At 41.7% G+C, this 14,306-nt stretch overlaps 1 long non-coding RNA gene across 1 annotated transcript in view; it reads left to right on the top strand.

Moving 5' to 3' along the window:
- LOC123380021 overlaps positions 1 to 14,306 on the top strand; it is a 78,492-nt gene that overhangs the window by 9,754 nt on the left and 54,432 nt on the right. The window contains exon 2 of the long non-coding RNA XR_006585238.1: positions 323 to 437. This is a non-coding gene — a long non-coding RNA (uncharacterized LOC123380021). The remainder of the gene's footprint in view (positions 1 to 322; positions 438 to 14,306) is intronic.

The raw sequence follows: 14,306 nt of genomic DNA, 5'->3' as shown, positions 1-14,306 counted from the left end.
TAGGACCACAGGTTTTATAACTCAAGGGAGTCCCAAGGAGCAGACCTCTTCACTGTTTTTCCAGAGGATACACAGGACCCTCGGTCTCCAGAAGCTTCTGGCTGGCAAGAATGCTTGCCTCCATGCATTAAGAACTGGGGTAGAGGTATCTTTCACTTTTCAAAAGTTCATGTTACATCTCTTTGCTTTTACAAAACACCTACATTCATACCTGTCTTCACTAACCAAGCAATGTTTGGTTATCCGAAAGAAATCCAAAGAGAATTTTCGTTTTTACAACAAAGGCAAAAAGCAGAAACAGCGTTCACCATTTGTTTTGCAGCAAGTTGTTGTGGAGGCGGTTCATATCCTGAGCAGGAAGAGCGGCCCCACCAAGCTCCTTTCCCGGGAATTACACTCAGCATTTCAGCATCAAGCTGCCATGTCGCACTGTGTTGGTGAGCACCTGGGCTCTATCTCGATTTATTTTGTGAATCCGTTAGTAAGATGTGCCCTCACGTACCTAACGTGCCCTAAAGAACCTAAGAAAGGTGTTTTTGGGGGGAGGGTCTGGAAATGTTAAAAACTTTTTGCATATGAATTGATGGTGATTGTTTCTTTGCTTTATGCCACTTTGGTTTATGAAGGTTTTCATGGGAGTGCTCTACTTTTGGCCAGCTAGCAGAGAAACCTGTGCCCGCAGCCTGAGGAGGGGCACCTCCCTTCCACAGTATATGGTGGAAGCCAGGGGAAATGAGAAGGGGGAAAAGGAGAGGAAGAAGTTGGGGAGCAAGTCTTCCTCCAGCTGGGAAGAGGCGGTCAGTTCAACAGGTTTGCCTTTGGGTAGGAGGATTAGCTCTCATTGCTGAGTAAATAAACCTGGAGCTGCGGGCTAGGCATCAAAGAGGAGGGCAGAGAAAGGGAGATGGGAGAGCTCTGAAACTGGGTAGGCAAACTTTTCCAGTAAAGGGCTAGATAATTTTTATAGGCTTTTCGGACCATATTCTTCTTTGTCGTCATTGTCATTTTTTCCTCCATATCTTTAAAAATGTCTTTACCATTCGTACCTCCAGGCTGTGGCTGAATTTGGCTGCGAGGTATGGTTTTGCCAACTCCTGCTCTAAAGAAATCATCTGTGGGGCTCCTGGGTGGCTCAGAGAGTTAAGCCTCCAACTTCAGCTCAGGTCATGATCTCACGGTTCTTGAGTTCGAGCCCCACAGCAGGCTGTCAGCAAAGAGCTTGCTTCAGATCCTTCTCTCCCCTTCTCTCTCTGCGCCTCCCCACTCATGCTCTCTCTCTCTCTCAAAAATACACATTAAAAAAAATTTTTTTAAAGAAATAGTCTGTAAACCTCACCATTTTACCTGAATCTGACCTTGTGCTCCTCTCCAGCATTGGCCATTTACCCTGAATCAGGGCCCCAAGGAGTTGGAGAGATGCTATGGTGAGGAAAAGGCATACAGTTCTGATTCTGGAGTTGCTTTGTGAAATCTGAAGTATGTTCCACTGAGGAGCTTCAGGACTAACTCTTTTTGGCAATCTGAAGGTTTGCTCTGGGGATTTTTATGCCATGCACAGCTGCACACATGAGCAACTATGCAAGAATTCTGTTTCATGCCACATTCCATTTGGGAACTTATGCCCAAGACAATATTGCAAAGCAATGGACCTCAATGTTACTCTATTTCAGGGAAAATGGAGTAGCAACCTTTCCCACTCAGTACCCCAAAATGGAATATCTCAATGTCTTTGGGAAGAGCCTGCCCTCAGCAGGAAGAAACTGGACCTTTTTTTAAAGCAATCTCTACACCAAACCTGAGGCTTGAACTCACAACCCCAAGATCAAGAATCACATGCTCTACCAACTGAGCCAGTGAGGCGCCCCAAGAAAGTATACTCTTTAATAAACATGACTCTCAGTTATAATGTATCCCTTAGAGACTAGCTATACAATAAGGAAGCTCACCTATAAAACAAGCAACTTTATATATTTTGTTATTAGAATGATAGCTCATTGTCCTCCCATCTGCCCCAAACTATCTGACACAAAACAGCCTTCTCTCCTTATTTTGAACTCGAACTGCAAGCCACTGAAACTATATTCTTTTTACATTTTTTTTAACTTTAAAAAAAAAATTTTAATGTTTATTTTTGAGAGAAAGAGGGAGGGATGGAGGGAGACACAGAATCCGAAGCAGGCTCCAGGCTCTGAGCTGTCACCACAGAGCCCGACACGGGGCTCAAACCCACGAACCAGGAGATCACAACCCGAGACAAAGTTGGATGTTTAACCGACTCAGCCACCCAGGTGCCCTTCTTTTTTAAAAAAAAATTTTTATCAGTTTATTTATTTTGAGAGAGAGATAAGGAGAGAGAGCCTGCATGTGCAGAGGAAGGGCAGAGAGAGGGAGAGAAAGAGAAACCCAAGCAGGCTCTGGGCTGCCAGCACAGAGCCAGATAAAGGGCTCGCACTCACTAACCATGAGATCATGACCTGAGCTGAAATCAAGAGTCACACGCTTAACCGACTGAGCCACCCAAGTGCCCCTAAATCTATTCTAAATTAACAACAAAGCTTTGGTTTTAAAGCAGGAAGTTAGGGAAAGGGGAGGGAACCTCTAAAACACTTTTTGGCTTGCGCAGCCCATTGAGATCTCCCTGATAAGGGTTCCTGCATTGACCAAGGCAGGCCAACTAGACTATGTATTAACCAAGAAACAGTTATAAGAGAATTGCCTCACAACAAATTTCAAGAACTTGTTCTGCGGAGGTTTAAACTTATAAACAATTATCTCCTTGGAGTGGTCTGGGGAAATTAATGCTTGGACGCTTTGATATAAATTTTATCTTAGAGGTCTCTTTAAATTCTATGAATTGGGGGCGCCTGGGTGGCGCAGTCGGTTAAGCATCCGACTTCAGCCAGGTCACGATCTCGCGGTTCGTGGGTTCAAGCCCCGCGTCGGGCTCTGGGCTGATGGCTCAGAGCCTGGAGCCTGTTTCCGATTCTGTGTCTCCCTCTCTCTCTGCCCCTCTCCCGCTCATGCTCTGTCTCTCTCTGTCCCAAAAATAAATAAAAAACGTTGAAAAAAAATTTTAAAAAAAATTCTATGAATTGATTTAAAATCCATAAATAGAGAAACCTAGGCCAAGTAGCAGTATCTTTCATCTGCCATAACCTCCTAACTCCCTGCTTCCTTTCTGCTTTCCTCCAAAATGTTCCCACAAACTGGCTTAAAAACCTTGAATGCCTGGGGCACCCGGGTGGCTCAGCTGGTTAAGCATCCCACTCTTGGTTTTGGCTCAGGTCATTATCTCATGGTTCAGTTCGTGGGATTGAGCCCTGCATAGAGCTCTCTGTGCTGACAGTGTGGCGCCTGCTTGGGATTCTCTGTCTCCCTCTCTCTCTGCCCCTCCCCACTCACAGTGTCTCTGTCTCAAAATAAATAAGTAAACTTACAAAAAACGAAAACCAAAACCAAAAACAAAAGCAAAACAGAAAAACCTTGACTGCCCAAACTTCTGTGAAGCCCCATTTACATGCACCCTTCTGGCCCTGGGCCCTGGGTTTCAGCCACATTGAGCTTCTTCCAGTTTATCACATGTGGTATGCTCCCTCCCACCACAAAGTTTTGGGACCCACCCCCTCACCTCTCCCCATACCTCATTCCCTCTCCTTAATGAACTCTGCACTTTTACTCCTCCTTCAGATCTCAGTTCAAGCATCACTTTCCTGGGAAAACTTTCCTAACCCCTGGACAAGATCAAATCTCCCTGTTATTCAGATGATCAGTTTACAACAGACTTCTCCTTTACAGTGCTTAACGCAGTGGCCATTGTATATATATCTGTCTGATTATTTGATTTACAGTCTGTCTCATCCACTAGACCATGAGCTTCTTGATGCCAAAGATTAGGCTTGTTTTATTTAGTAGTGTACAAGGCACAGAGTAAGCATTCAAGGTGAGCTATCATTACATACATCTGGAACAGTAGGTCAACATATCGTTTGGAGTGTTTGGGGATGCTATCTACAAGTTTACTACTTACAAAATTGACACACACACAAATTAACCAATGCATAAGCATGGTGCTGAAGTACTCAGTCTGATAAGTAAACAGAAACACAAAGCTATTAGATAAACATGGTATGCTGTTCTGAAGGGTTAATTTATTCATGGGGTACTGTGGGGGGCATTTTCATAGCATGACAAAGAGATATTAAAGACCTTTGAACTGTGGGCAGAGCATTTAGGGCATGTTCTTCAGACAACCGCACCCCCCATTTCTCACCTTGACCAGCCTCCAGGGGCACGAGTTGCACCATTAAGTGTAGCATAGTGGGAATGTTAACAAGTGCTTAAAAGAGAGGATTCTAAAATACATCCTAAATATGGACACAGGATCCCTTTTTCTCTAATCTTATTAAAATGCAAGATTGGGATATTAGTAATAAGTAAGATCCATGCCACACCCTCACAATTTCTTAAGCCTAAATCAGAATGTGGTAAAACATTGTCTTCTAAGGTGCACAGTCTCAGCTTTACATGTATAAATATCCCCCCGATTTATAATAGACTGTTGTAGAAATCCTAGTATTATCATAGACAGATCAGGCTTACATTTAGTAAACACATTAAATGAGCTGCCTGGCTTGATTTGATGCAAAACAGGTACATAATAACACATAAGCAAAAGTGTATAAAAGGCCCACTATAACCAAAAATTTTAATAAGTGGTATTTCATTATTTTTCATGGATGTGTGCCAGAGAAATTGGAAAATGCCAAGAAAAGCAGGACTGGTATTTAGGGCTCTGCCAGCTTTGGATCTAAATTCCAATGTTTTGACCTGAAAGCTCTTCAAAACTTGTGCTTTAAGGACAAGGCTGAAATCTGGAACAGACATCCCAATCAACACACACACACACACACACACACACAAACGTAGACACACACACACAAGTGAGGAGGAAAAGAGTTTAGGGGGTTAGGGAATAGATTAGGGATTCTTTTCTTATGTGTGGAGATGATTCTCTTTAACCAAGGTCCTGTGATTCAGCATTCATAAAATAAATCATTTACAATTTGAACAAACTAACATCAGGTTCCCGCAGAGCTATGGAAAATGACTCGTGGGGGCTAATAAGAAATAGGGAATGGAACAAGTGCACGGAGACTTTGTTCTGTTCCAAGGGGTTGACAGTCCTTAGAAGGCTTCTAAGCCACTGTTTGTGACTCATTCCCTTCCACCCACACTTCCTCTCTATGCTCTTAATACCACGTAGGGCTTCTTGTGTTAGCTCAGGTTTTTAATTCCACCGCCTCCTACCATTCTCCAATCAACTACCTTCTCTGTTTGTGAGGACCCTTAGAAAGGCTGGCTAAGACATGGTGAACCAAAGCATTTGTCACCCAAATTGACCTAGATTCTCCTAAGTGACTAATTACTTGGTCACCATTGATGTACCAATTCCCTCTGCTGGCTTTGTGTGCCCCAACCTCGCCTGGTCTCAGCCACCTCAAAGCAAGCTTCTAGCTAGGCACAGGCCATGTTCTCCCCTTCAAACAATCAGAGCAAAACAGGATGTGAAATTTGTCTTGATTTTTCCCGATCTGAATATTTCCTCTTCATCCGGTTGCATTTCATTCCAAGCCCTGGGCAGAGAAGCCAGGCCACCAGTCTGCCTTCCTCCTGCCTAGGTCTTTGGATCACAGCACTCCTACTGCCCTCCCACCAGTCCAGCACATGGGCACAGGGTGGATGGAAACCCTGACATGTACCCCAACCGTTAGGCTGAAACTTATTTCTCAACTGCATCTTGCCAACCCATTTTCCTGGAGGCACAGCTCTATTTCATCCCTTCCAGGGCAGGTATCTCAGCAGACCTACTTTCTCTGATCTGCACTGCCTCCCTTCTGTCTTTATTCTCCCTCCAATTCTGCCTTCCCTTTTCCCCTTCCAGGTTTTTACCAAATTTTCAGTTCCTCTGTTTGAGCGTCAGCTTGGATTTTCAGCCCAGACTTGGGCCACTTGCCTGAGTCCAATTTTGGCTGAGAGGGTACTAGGTTCCTATTAACCTTTTCTTCATTCACCTCTATCTCCAGCCCTTTGCCTCCACAAGCCCCTCCATTTATATCTGTGTGTGCGTGTGTGCACGCACACACAATCACACACGCACACACTGCAGAGGTAATATTCAGATCATTTGTAGCATGGCTATGAAGATGTCTTTTCTTTTTTTTTTTTTTTTAAATTTTTTTTTAACGTTTATTTATTTTTGGGACAGAGAGACAGAGCATGAACAGGGGAGGGGCAGAGAGAGAGGGAGACACAGAATCGGAAACAGGCTCCAGGCTCTGAGCCATCAGCCCAGAGCCTGACGCGGGGCTCGAACTCACGGACTGTGAGATCGTGACCTGGCTGAAGTCGGACGCTTAACCGACTGCGCCACCCAGGCGCCCCTGAAGATGTCTTTTCTATGAATAGGACCTAACACTGATGTCCATGGAATTGTAATGGCAATTTTATCCTCACAGACAGCTCTAGGGAGAGATGTAAAAAGCTAGGTAGCCAAAGGCAGACTTGTCTTCCACCATCATCCTTAGAGCTCTCCCTACATCCCCAACTTCCTCACTTCTACCCATTCCAAATCCCTTTAACACTGGGCAGTTCTAATAACGAGTATGAACAATGCCGCTTCCTCTGAACAGGAAAGAAACCTAATCTCTGCCCCTTTTTCTCCTCATATGACTACCTTCCCCTCCAACAACCACCCAGGATCCCTAACCTGATCCCCCAGGAAAGTTCCTTTTCAAGTGACTGATCCAGTGCCTTTCGGGGGGAATCCAGCATTTACTATGCAACATTCCCAAACGCCACCTTCTTGGGAAGACTTTTCCAGTGGACTCTAAGCCTTATTAGACACTGAAATAAGTTATGGAAGATGGTTTAGATTCTCACTTCCTGGAGGTCTTTAAAAGCAGGATGGATTCTCACCTGTCTGGGACGATTATGTGGGACACTGCTAGGTGGTTAAGGGGATAGACCAGGTCATCAGGAACAAGCAATACTTATTAAACTCTTGGGCATTCATGATACTGTGCTAGACTCCATATATATTAGAAGATACTTTAAGAGACACAGCCCCTACTCTCAAAGAAGTTTTTAATTAATGAAATAAAAACTTTATATGGGGTACAAATAATATAATGAAAGTGAACAGTTCTTTAAATTTTAAAGCATGCAGGTTTCTTGTTTTCTTTCCTTTTCTTCTTATGCTCCTTAGTTTTGGCTTGGGACTAGGCAGACAAGATTTGCAGTGAGCATATTTTTCTAGCTCATATTTTCCAGGAGCTTGTGAATGATGCAGAATGTGAGCAGATATCAGAAGAATTAAGTGGGGCAGAAAGCACAAAGTGGCCTCAGTTCTATCATGCAGAAAGCAAGAGGCTGCTGGGTTTGATCTCAAAGGATTCTTCACTTTCTAACACCCTGGGATTCTAGGTCAAGGAGTAATTAGGGTCAAGGGGAAAAAAGAAACTATAAGGCGGTAGGAAGAGAGCAAATTGTTGAATATTTTCCATCAGAGCCATAAAATAATATTGGCCACGGGTCTATTTGAGGTCAGATTTTCAGCAGACAAATAAGGAGAACCAGCAGGATCATATGAATGCCCTCTGTCTGAGAAGTGCACATTTATGTGCAGGCATAGGTCCATCCCACTCCCTTTACCAAAGTGCCAAGGATGTGGCCCTGTACTCTGCAGTCTCAGATCTGTGCTGTCCAGAATACCCAGAGCCCAGAAGGGCCATATTGAAGTCACATTTATACATTCATTCTCATGCCCCATAGGAAAGTCTTTCTGGGCTACCTCTTTGGTCTTCTCATTCATGAGAGCAGGGTCACTGAGGGACCCAGCCAGCATATGCAGGTCCTTTGTGCTCCCTCTGGGTGGACCAATTAGAACTACATACACCATCCTCTGCTGGGACCTAGCACTGTGCTAGGGCACAGGGTGTGGCCAGAGGGGCAAGCTATGTGTTAACCACCAGTCCTGCTACTTGAGCTGGGCCCTACCCAAAAACACAGCAGCCTGACAGGCAGTGAGAAGATTGTGAAATATTCTATATATGTGTGTCTCTGTACAAAGCAAATAACTTATTCAAAGTGCCTTGTGATTTTTCTCTAATTTCTGTGCATATAGAGAAATGTGAATGGCTCAGATCTTATGATTATTTATTTCTGAACATAATCCTTTTTTGCCACTAAAAAGAAAAGCATCGACAACTTTTCCCTCAATTTTCAGGAGAGCTGGTGTTGTGTATGCTAAATGTTGTAATGTAATCTTCACATTCGGTTTATTGGACATTTTCCCCTTTTAGGAATATGCAGGAAATAGGGTGTGGATAGTTATATGTCTCTTTGAATCTAGTGAGGATCTTTGGTTGAAACTACCTCTTGTTGCTGGTATCTTAACCAAAGTCCGTCAACCTCAAGACGTGTTTCTTAGACTACTTACATCTAATGACTTCACTGGCTTTATTATTTGTAACTAAAACGTGTAAGTTGAATTTACATAGGTAAATAAATGTGGAGTGTAAATAATTTGATCAAGGATTAACTGCTATAAGAGAAGAAAGTGGGTATTCAGCTAGTTTCACTGAAACTGGAAAAAAATATATATATATGCCCGAACTGATCAGCATATAATTGGTCAAGTCTTCAGTATTATTTAGTCAGCCATTTAATCTATGATATAATTCATTAAATGTTTAAAGTAAAACTTAAGTTATAATTTTATCTACTGAACATTTTAGGCTTTAAACACATTGCACAACTAAATTATTTTCAACATTAAATAGTTGATCTATTTTTTTTTAACATGTTAAGTTCTCTTAGAATGTTAAGATAAAGCTTGTTTACATATTCTGTCACCAAGGAGTTCTATTTTAATGCTCCTGACAATTTAGGAGAAATATTTTTAAAACATAGAAGGACTGATAATGGTCATTCATTCAAGGAATTTGTTCTACCAGAAGTTTAGCAGATATTCCTTTTTCAAAGGTGGAACTAATTTTACTCCTCTGTAGTCAGTTGTTAAAAGTTGCTAGTTTTGGGGCGCCTGGGTGGCTCAGTTGGTTAAGCGGCCGACTTCAGCTCAGGTCATGATCTTGCGGTGCGTGAGTTCGAGCCCCACGTCGGGCTCTGTGCTGACAGCTCAGAGCCTGGAGCCTGTTTCAGATTCTGTGTCTCCCTCTCTCTGACCCTCCCCCGTTCGTGCTCTGCCTCTCTCTGTCTCAAAAATAAATAAATGTTAAAAAAAAATAAAAAAAAAAGTTTCTAGTTTCAGGGGCACCTGGGTGGCTCAGTCAGTTACGTGTCCAACTTTGGCTCAGGTCATGATCTTGTGGTTTGTGAGTTCAAGCCCTGCATTAGGGTCTGTGCTGATGGCTCAGAGCCTGAAGCCTGCTTTGGATTCTGTGTCTCCCTCTCTTTCTACCCCTCCCCTGCTCATGCTATGTCTCTCTTTCTCTCTCTCTCTCTCAAAAAAAAAATTAACATTAAAAAAATTTTTTTAAGTTGCTAGTTTTAGGAGCACCCATGTGGCTCAATTGGGTAAATGCCCGGCTCTTGATTTTAGCTCAGGTCATGATCTCACAGTTTGTGAGAATGAGCCTGGTATTGGGCTGTGTGCTGATAGCTTGAAGACTGCTTGAGATTCTCTCTCTCTCTCTCTCTCTCTCTCTCTCTCTCTCTCTCTCTCTCCCTCCCTCCCTCTCTCTCTTTCTCTTTCTCTGCCCTTCCAGGGTTGTGCATGCACACATGTGTATGCTCTCTCTAGCTCTCAAAATAAATAAATAAATAAACATTAAAAAAGTTGCTAGTTTTAGGGGCCAAATCCATACAGAGGAACTCTTGGTGTTCTTGAACATACATGGGAGAAAGCAGAAAGAGCAAAGCCTCCTTTTTCCTTACTAGGTCCTGGAATCAAGCTGATCCAGTAAATGCAAGAGGAGTAGGACTGGAGCTTGTTTCCTCATGAGTTGTGTGGCTTTGAATAATTTACTTAACCACTATAAACATTTAGTCTCTCTATTTGTTAACTGAGGATAATATCTACCTTGCAGAGCATTTGTAAATATTTTAAATATTATATATAAATTATTAATCATACTGTTCTTCACAGTAGATGTTCAATAAATGGTAGCTGTGCATTTGAGTCCTTGCCTCATTTTCCTCCATCCACAGAGTATAAATTCCTTGAGCATAAGAATTATGGAGAGTTCAAATCACAGAACCTAGGGTGACCTGGGCACTTTCTTCTCTGACTCTACATCCAGTCTACAACTTATTTTTCTCTATCTCTTTTTTGGTTAGAATTAAATACAAAGTAGCAATTCATCTGGTTGCTTCCTTTACCCTGGTAGAGGTGAAATTTTCAGAAAAACATGTTACTAATTTATCAGCTGCTTTGCTTTTAGCAGTGAGACCCTCCCAAAGATGGCTTGAGAGCTGAAGCCCCCTCTCTTGCAATATACCCTGCTTGGGCCAGATTTGCATGTTGTTGAAGGAATGTGAAGCTACAATATCTATTCTGTTAAGGCAAATTTTGCCTTCTCCTGGGCAAATATCCTGTTATTGAGATACCACAGGCATAAAGTATCAACCTCCTCTGTTCTATTATTCCCTTTCTGGAATTGTCCCTCAGATTCCGGGTTTCAAAATCCTTGTACTCTTGTGCTCATCCAGCCCGAATGAGAAAGTGAGCCTTCTCTTTCCCTCAAGCATCTTTCTAAAGATGAGGGGGTTCCTTTCTTGAGGCAGGCCTGGGCTTACTGCACTTTTCCTTTCATTCAGTTAGGAATGATTTCAGTTGCAAGTAACCGAAAACCAACTTTAAAAATGGCTTTTAAAAATAGAAATCTTCTTTTATTCTTCTTCTCACTCTCCTCCTTCCCCTTCTTCTTTCTTCTCGGCTCCTGAGAAAATGAGTTCCAACTCCCCCCCTCTCTCCCCCTTCTCTTCCTCCTTCTTCTTCACAACAAGCAATCGAGAACCACAATATTAGGGTCATTGTCTCTCTTGACTTGTCCTTTGTGCTAGTTCTCTTCAATCCCACAATGGCTGCTGTGGTTAGAGAGGCATCATATCTGATTTCAGGCCAGGAAGAAAGCATGGGGTGGTACCAGTCATGTCTGTCTTTCAGACCAAGAAAACAAAAGCATTCCTAGAAACCCCAGGAAACCTCAATTTAGATCTAATTGACAGCATGTGTCACATGGACATGTCTAGCACCAAGAGTATTTGGGAAGGTGGGTATTTAGTGAAAATGGCAAGGGAGCTCGGGATGACTCTTGGTTAGCCAACCAAAAGCATGTACTGCAACTTTCCAGTGTGAAGTAGTGAAGATTTGACATACCAGCTTTGCCAACATTTTCCTGGACCTAGACCATTATTATATATGGTTCCTCTCAAAGCTAATGACAACCAGAAAGTATTGTAGATAGTAAAATCTGACACCCACTGTCATGGGCTTTTTCAACCTGTGTTTTCCAAACTTAGCAAATCAAAGGAATCACTTATAATACATATTAAACAGAATTCCTTGGGTTTTCCCCAGAAGTCTAATTTAGTTGGTCTGGAGATAGAGTCAGGAATTTATATTAAAACATACACATACTCGTACACCAGTAGATTTTTCTTGTCAAACAAATTTGATGATCCAAAGGATATCTCTGATTATTCTTGCTCTGCTTATAAATATTCAGCTTCTTAGGACATTATCATGAGCAGAGGTATATTAACAGAGTTATATGTCCTCATATTCTTTCTTTTACATATGCCTCTCATAATGTTCTTCTCAAAATGTTCTGTGCTAGATAGATTCCTTTTACCCTGTTTCCTCTGTCTCCATGAGTTCATTGCAAGGACCTCTTCATCTCTTTTAAACCTATCCCAGGAAACAATCAACAAAACTAAAAGGCAACTGACGGAATGGGAAAAGATATTTGTAAATGACATACCAGATAAAGGGTTAGTATCAAAATCTATAAAGAACTTATCAAACTCAACACCCAAAAAACAATAATCCAGTGAAGAGATGGGCAGAAGACATGAATAGACACTTTTCCAAAGAAGACATCCAGATGGCCAATAGACACATGAAAAGATGCTCAACATTGCTCATCATCAGGGAAAGACAAATCAAAACCCCATTGAGATACCACCTCACACCGGTCAGAGTGGCTAAAATTAACAATTCAGGAAACAACAGATATTGGAGAGAATATGGAGAAAGGGGAACCCTCTTGCACTGTTGGTGGGAATGCAAACTGGTGCAGCTGCTCTGGAAAACAATGTGGAAGTTCCTCAAAAAATTAAAAATAGAACTACCCTACAACCCTGCAAAAACACTACTAGGAATTTATCCAAAGGATACAGGAATGCTAATTCATATGGGCACATGTACCCCAATGTTTATATCAGCCCTTTCAACAATAGCCAAATTATGGAAAGAATCCAAATGTCCATCAACTGATGATTGGGTACAGAAGATGTAGTGTATATATACAATGGAATACTACTCGGCAATGAGAAAGAATGAAATCTTTCCATTTGCAATGGAAATGGAGGGTATATGCTAAGTGAATGGAAATGGAGGGTATATGCTAAGTGAAATAAGTCAGTCAGAGAAAAACAGATACCATATGTTTTCACTCATATGTGGAACTTGAGAAACTTAACAGAAGACCATGGGGAAAAGGAAGGGAAAAAAATTTCAAACAGAGAGGGAGGCAAAGCACAACAGACTCTTAAATACAGAGAACAAACTGAGGGTTGATGGGGGAGGAGAGGGAAAATGGGTGATGGGCATTGAGGAGGGCACTTGTTCTTAAAACATATTTTGTAATTTTGATTAAATGGAAGTAAGGAAAATATATTTTATTAAATAAATTTATAGTAACTTAAATAAAATAAATAAAAATAAATAAACCTATCCCAGTCCAGCCTTGACCCCATCCCTCCCTTTTATTGCCTAACCTCAATTTCCAGTACAGGTCATTATGTATTTTTCTTTCAAGTTTTACTTTGTTACTTCAGACACATCAATCAAACTCTCATAAAACATTATCACCCTGCTACAGAGATTATGTGATCTCACTGAACATTTAAAAGAAAAATTCTCAAGCTCCTACATTTACATGTAATCACATCTATTCTATATAGCACTTTTCAGAAGTGGGAAATGTTGTATGCATGAATAGTACACAAAGACATGAGACAGACAATATGACACATGGAGTGAGATGAGATTGTTGTGGGCTGAAGGGGTTATGGAAGGCACAGAGTAGAAAGAAAATTTGCTCTGGAAATTTTGGAAAGTAGGCTGGATTTAGAAAGGCGGGGGAAAAAAAATTCCGTGAAGGTGGGCATTGCTCTATTGTCTTCCTTGCACTGACCTTTTAACATATGCAGTACTTTACTTGTTGACTTCTCCCTACTAGACTATGTGATCCATGATGCAGAGATTTTGTTGTTGTTGTTTTAACTTTTAAATTTTCAGTGGGGCCTAGCCCAGAGTAGCTACTCAGTAAATATTTGTTGACTGAAGAGCATGTGAATGAATGAATGGTAAGGTCAGCCTGACAGAAGCACTGTTCCAATGACATTGGAATAGAAAATACAGTTAGTTGGTTGTAAGAATGTTGGATTTGAGACAAGAGAGATTGGAATCTTTTTTAGACAAAGGGAGAGAGAAGAAACATTATGCAACTCCTCAGCTCATCTTATTTCATTTCCATATTTAGTCTAACTACTCCAAAGAAATTGGAAAAGGAGATAAAAATTGCAAAAGCAAACATGGATCCTTCTTAGAAAAGGGCGATGTACTGATGGGCTGGTTGGTAAGGCTGTGAGGTTGCTGAGGGCAGACTCTTCCGTCAGCCAGCGGCACCACCAGGGAACAGGGGTTAGAGGCACAGATGAGTCAGGTGGTGTGCTGCTGCTGCTGTGAACACTAGAATATTCTTGGGGACTAGATTCTCTTTCTGGACCCAAGGGCCATATCTCTTACATGTACCCTGTTGTCTCCATTCTTGCCACTTTTATCCTAATCCACAACTTCTCTAACCCTACTGGTGATTTCCTGAAATTGTCTTTTAAAAGGTTTCCCTACTTCAAGTCTCTAGCTTCCTCTTTGCTTTCCACTCCTATAACACACTAACGCAAAGTCTTTTCTATCACATCAGTGATATCACTCTCCTAAAGGACTGGTTTAATAATGTAACTTTCTGGTTAAGGGCCATAATAGATCTCTAGTAAATATC

Source organism: Felis catus, chromosome C2, assembly GCF_018350175.1.
Source record: "Felis catus isolate Fca126 chromosome C2, F.catus_Fca126_mat1.0, whole genome shotgun sequence".
NCBI lineage: Eukaryota > Metazoa > Chordata > Mammalia > Carnivora > Felidae > Felis > Felis catus.
This window is presented reverse-complemented; position numbering and strand designations above follow the sequence as displayed.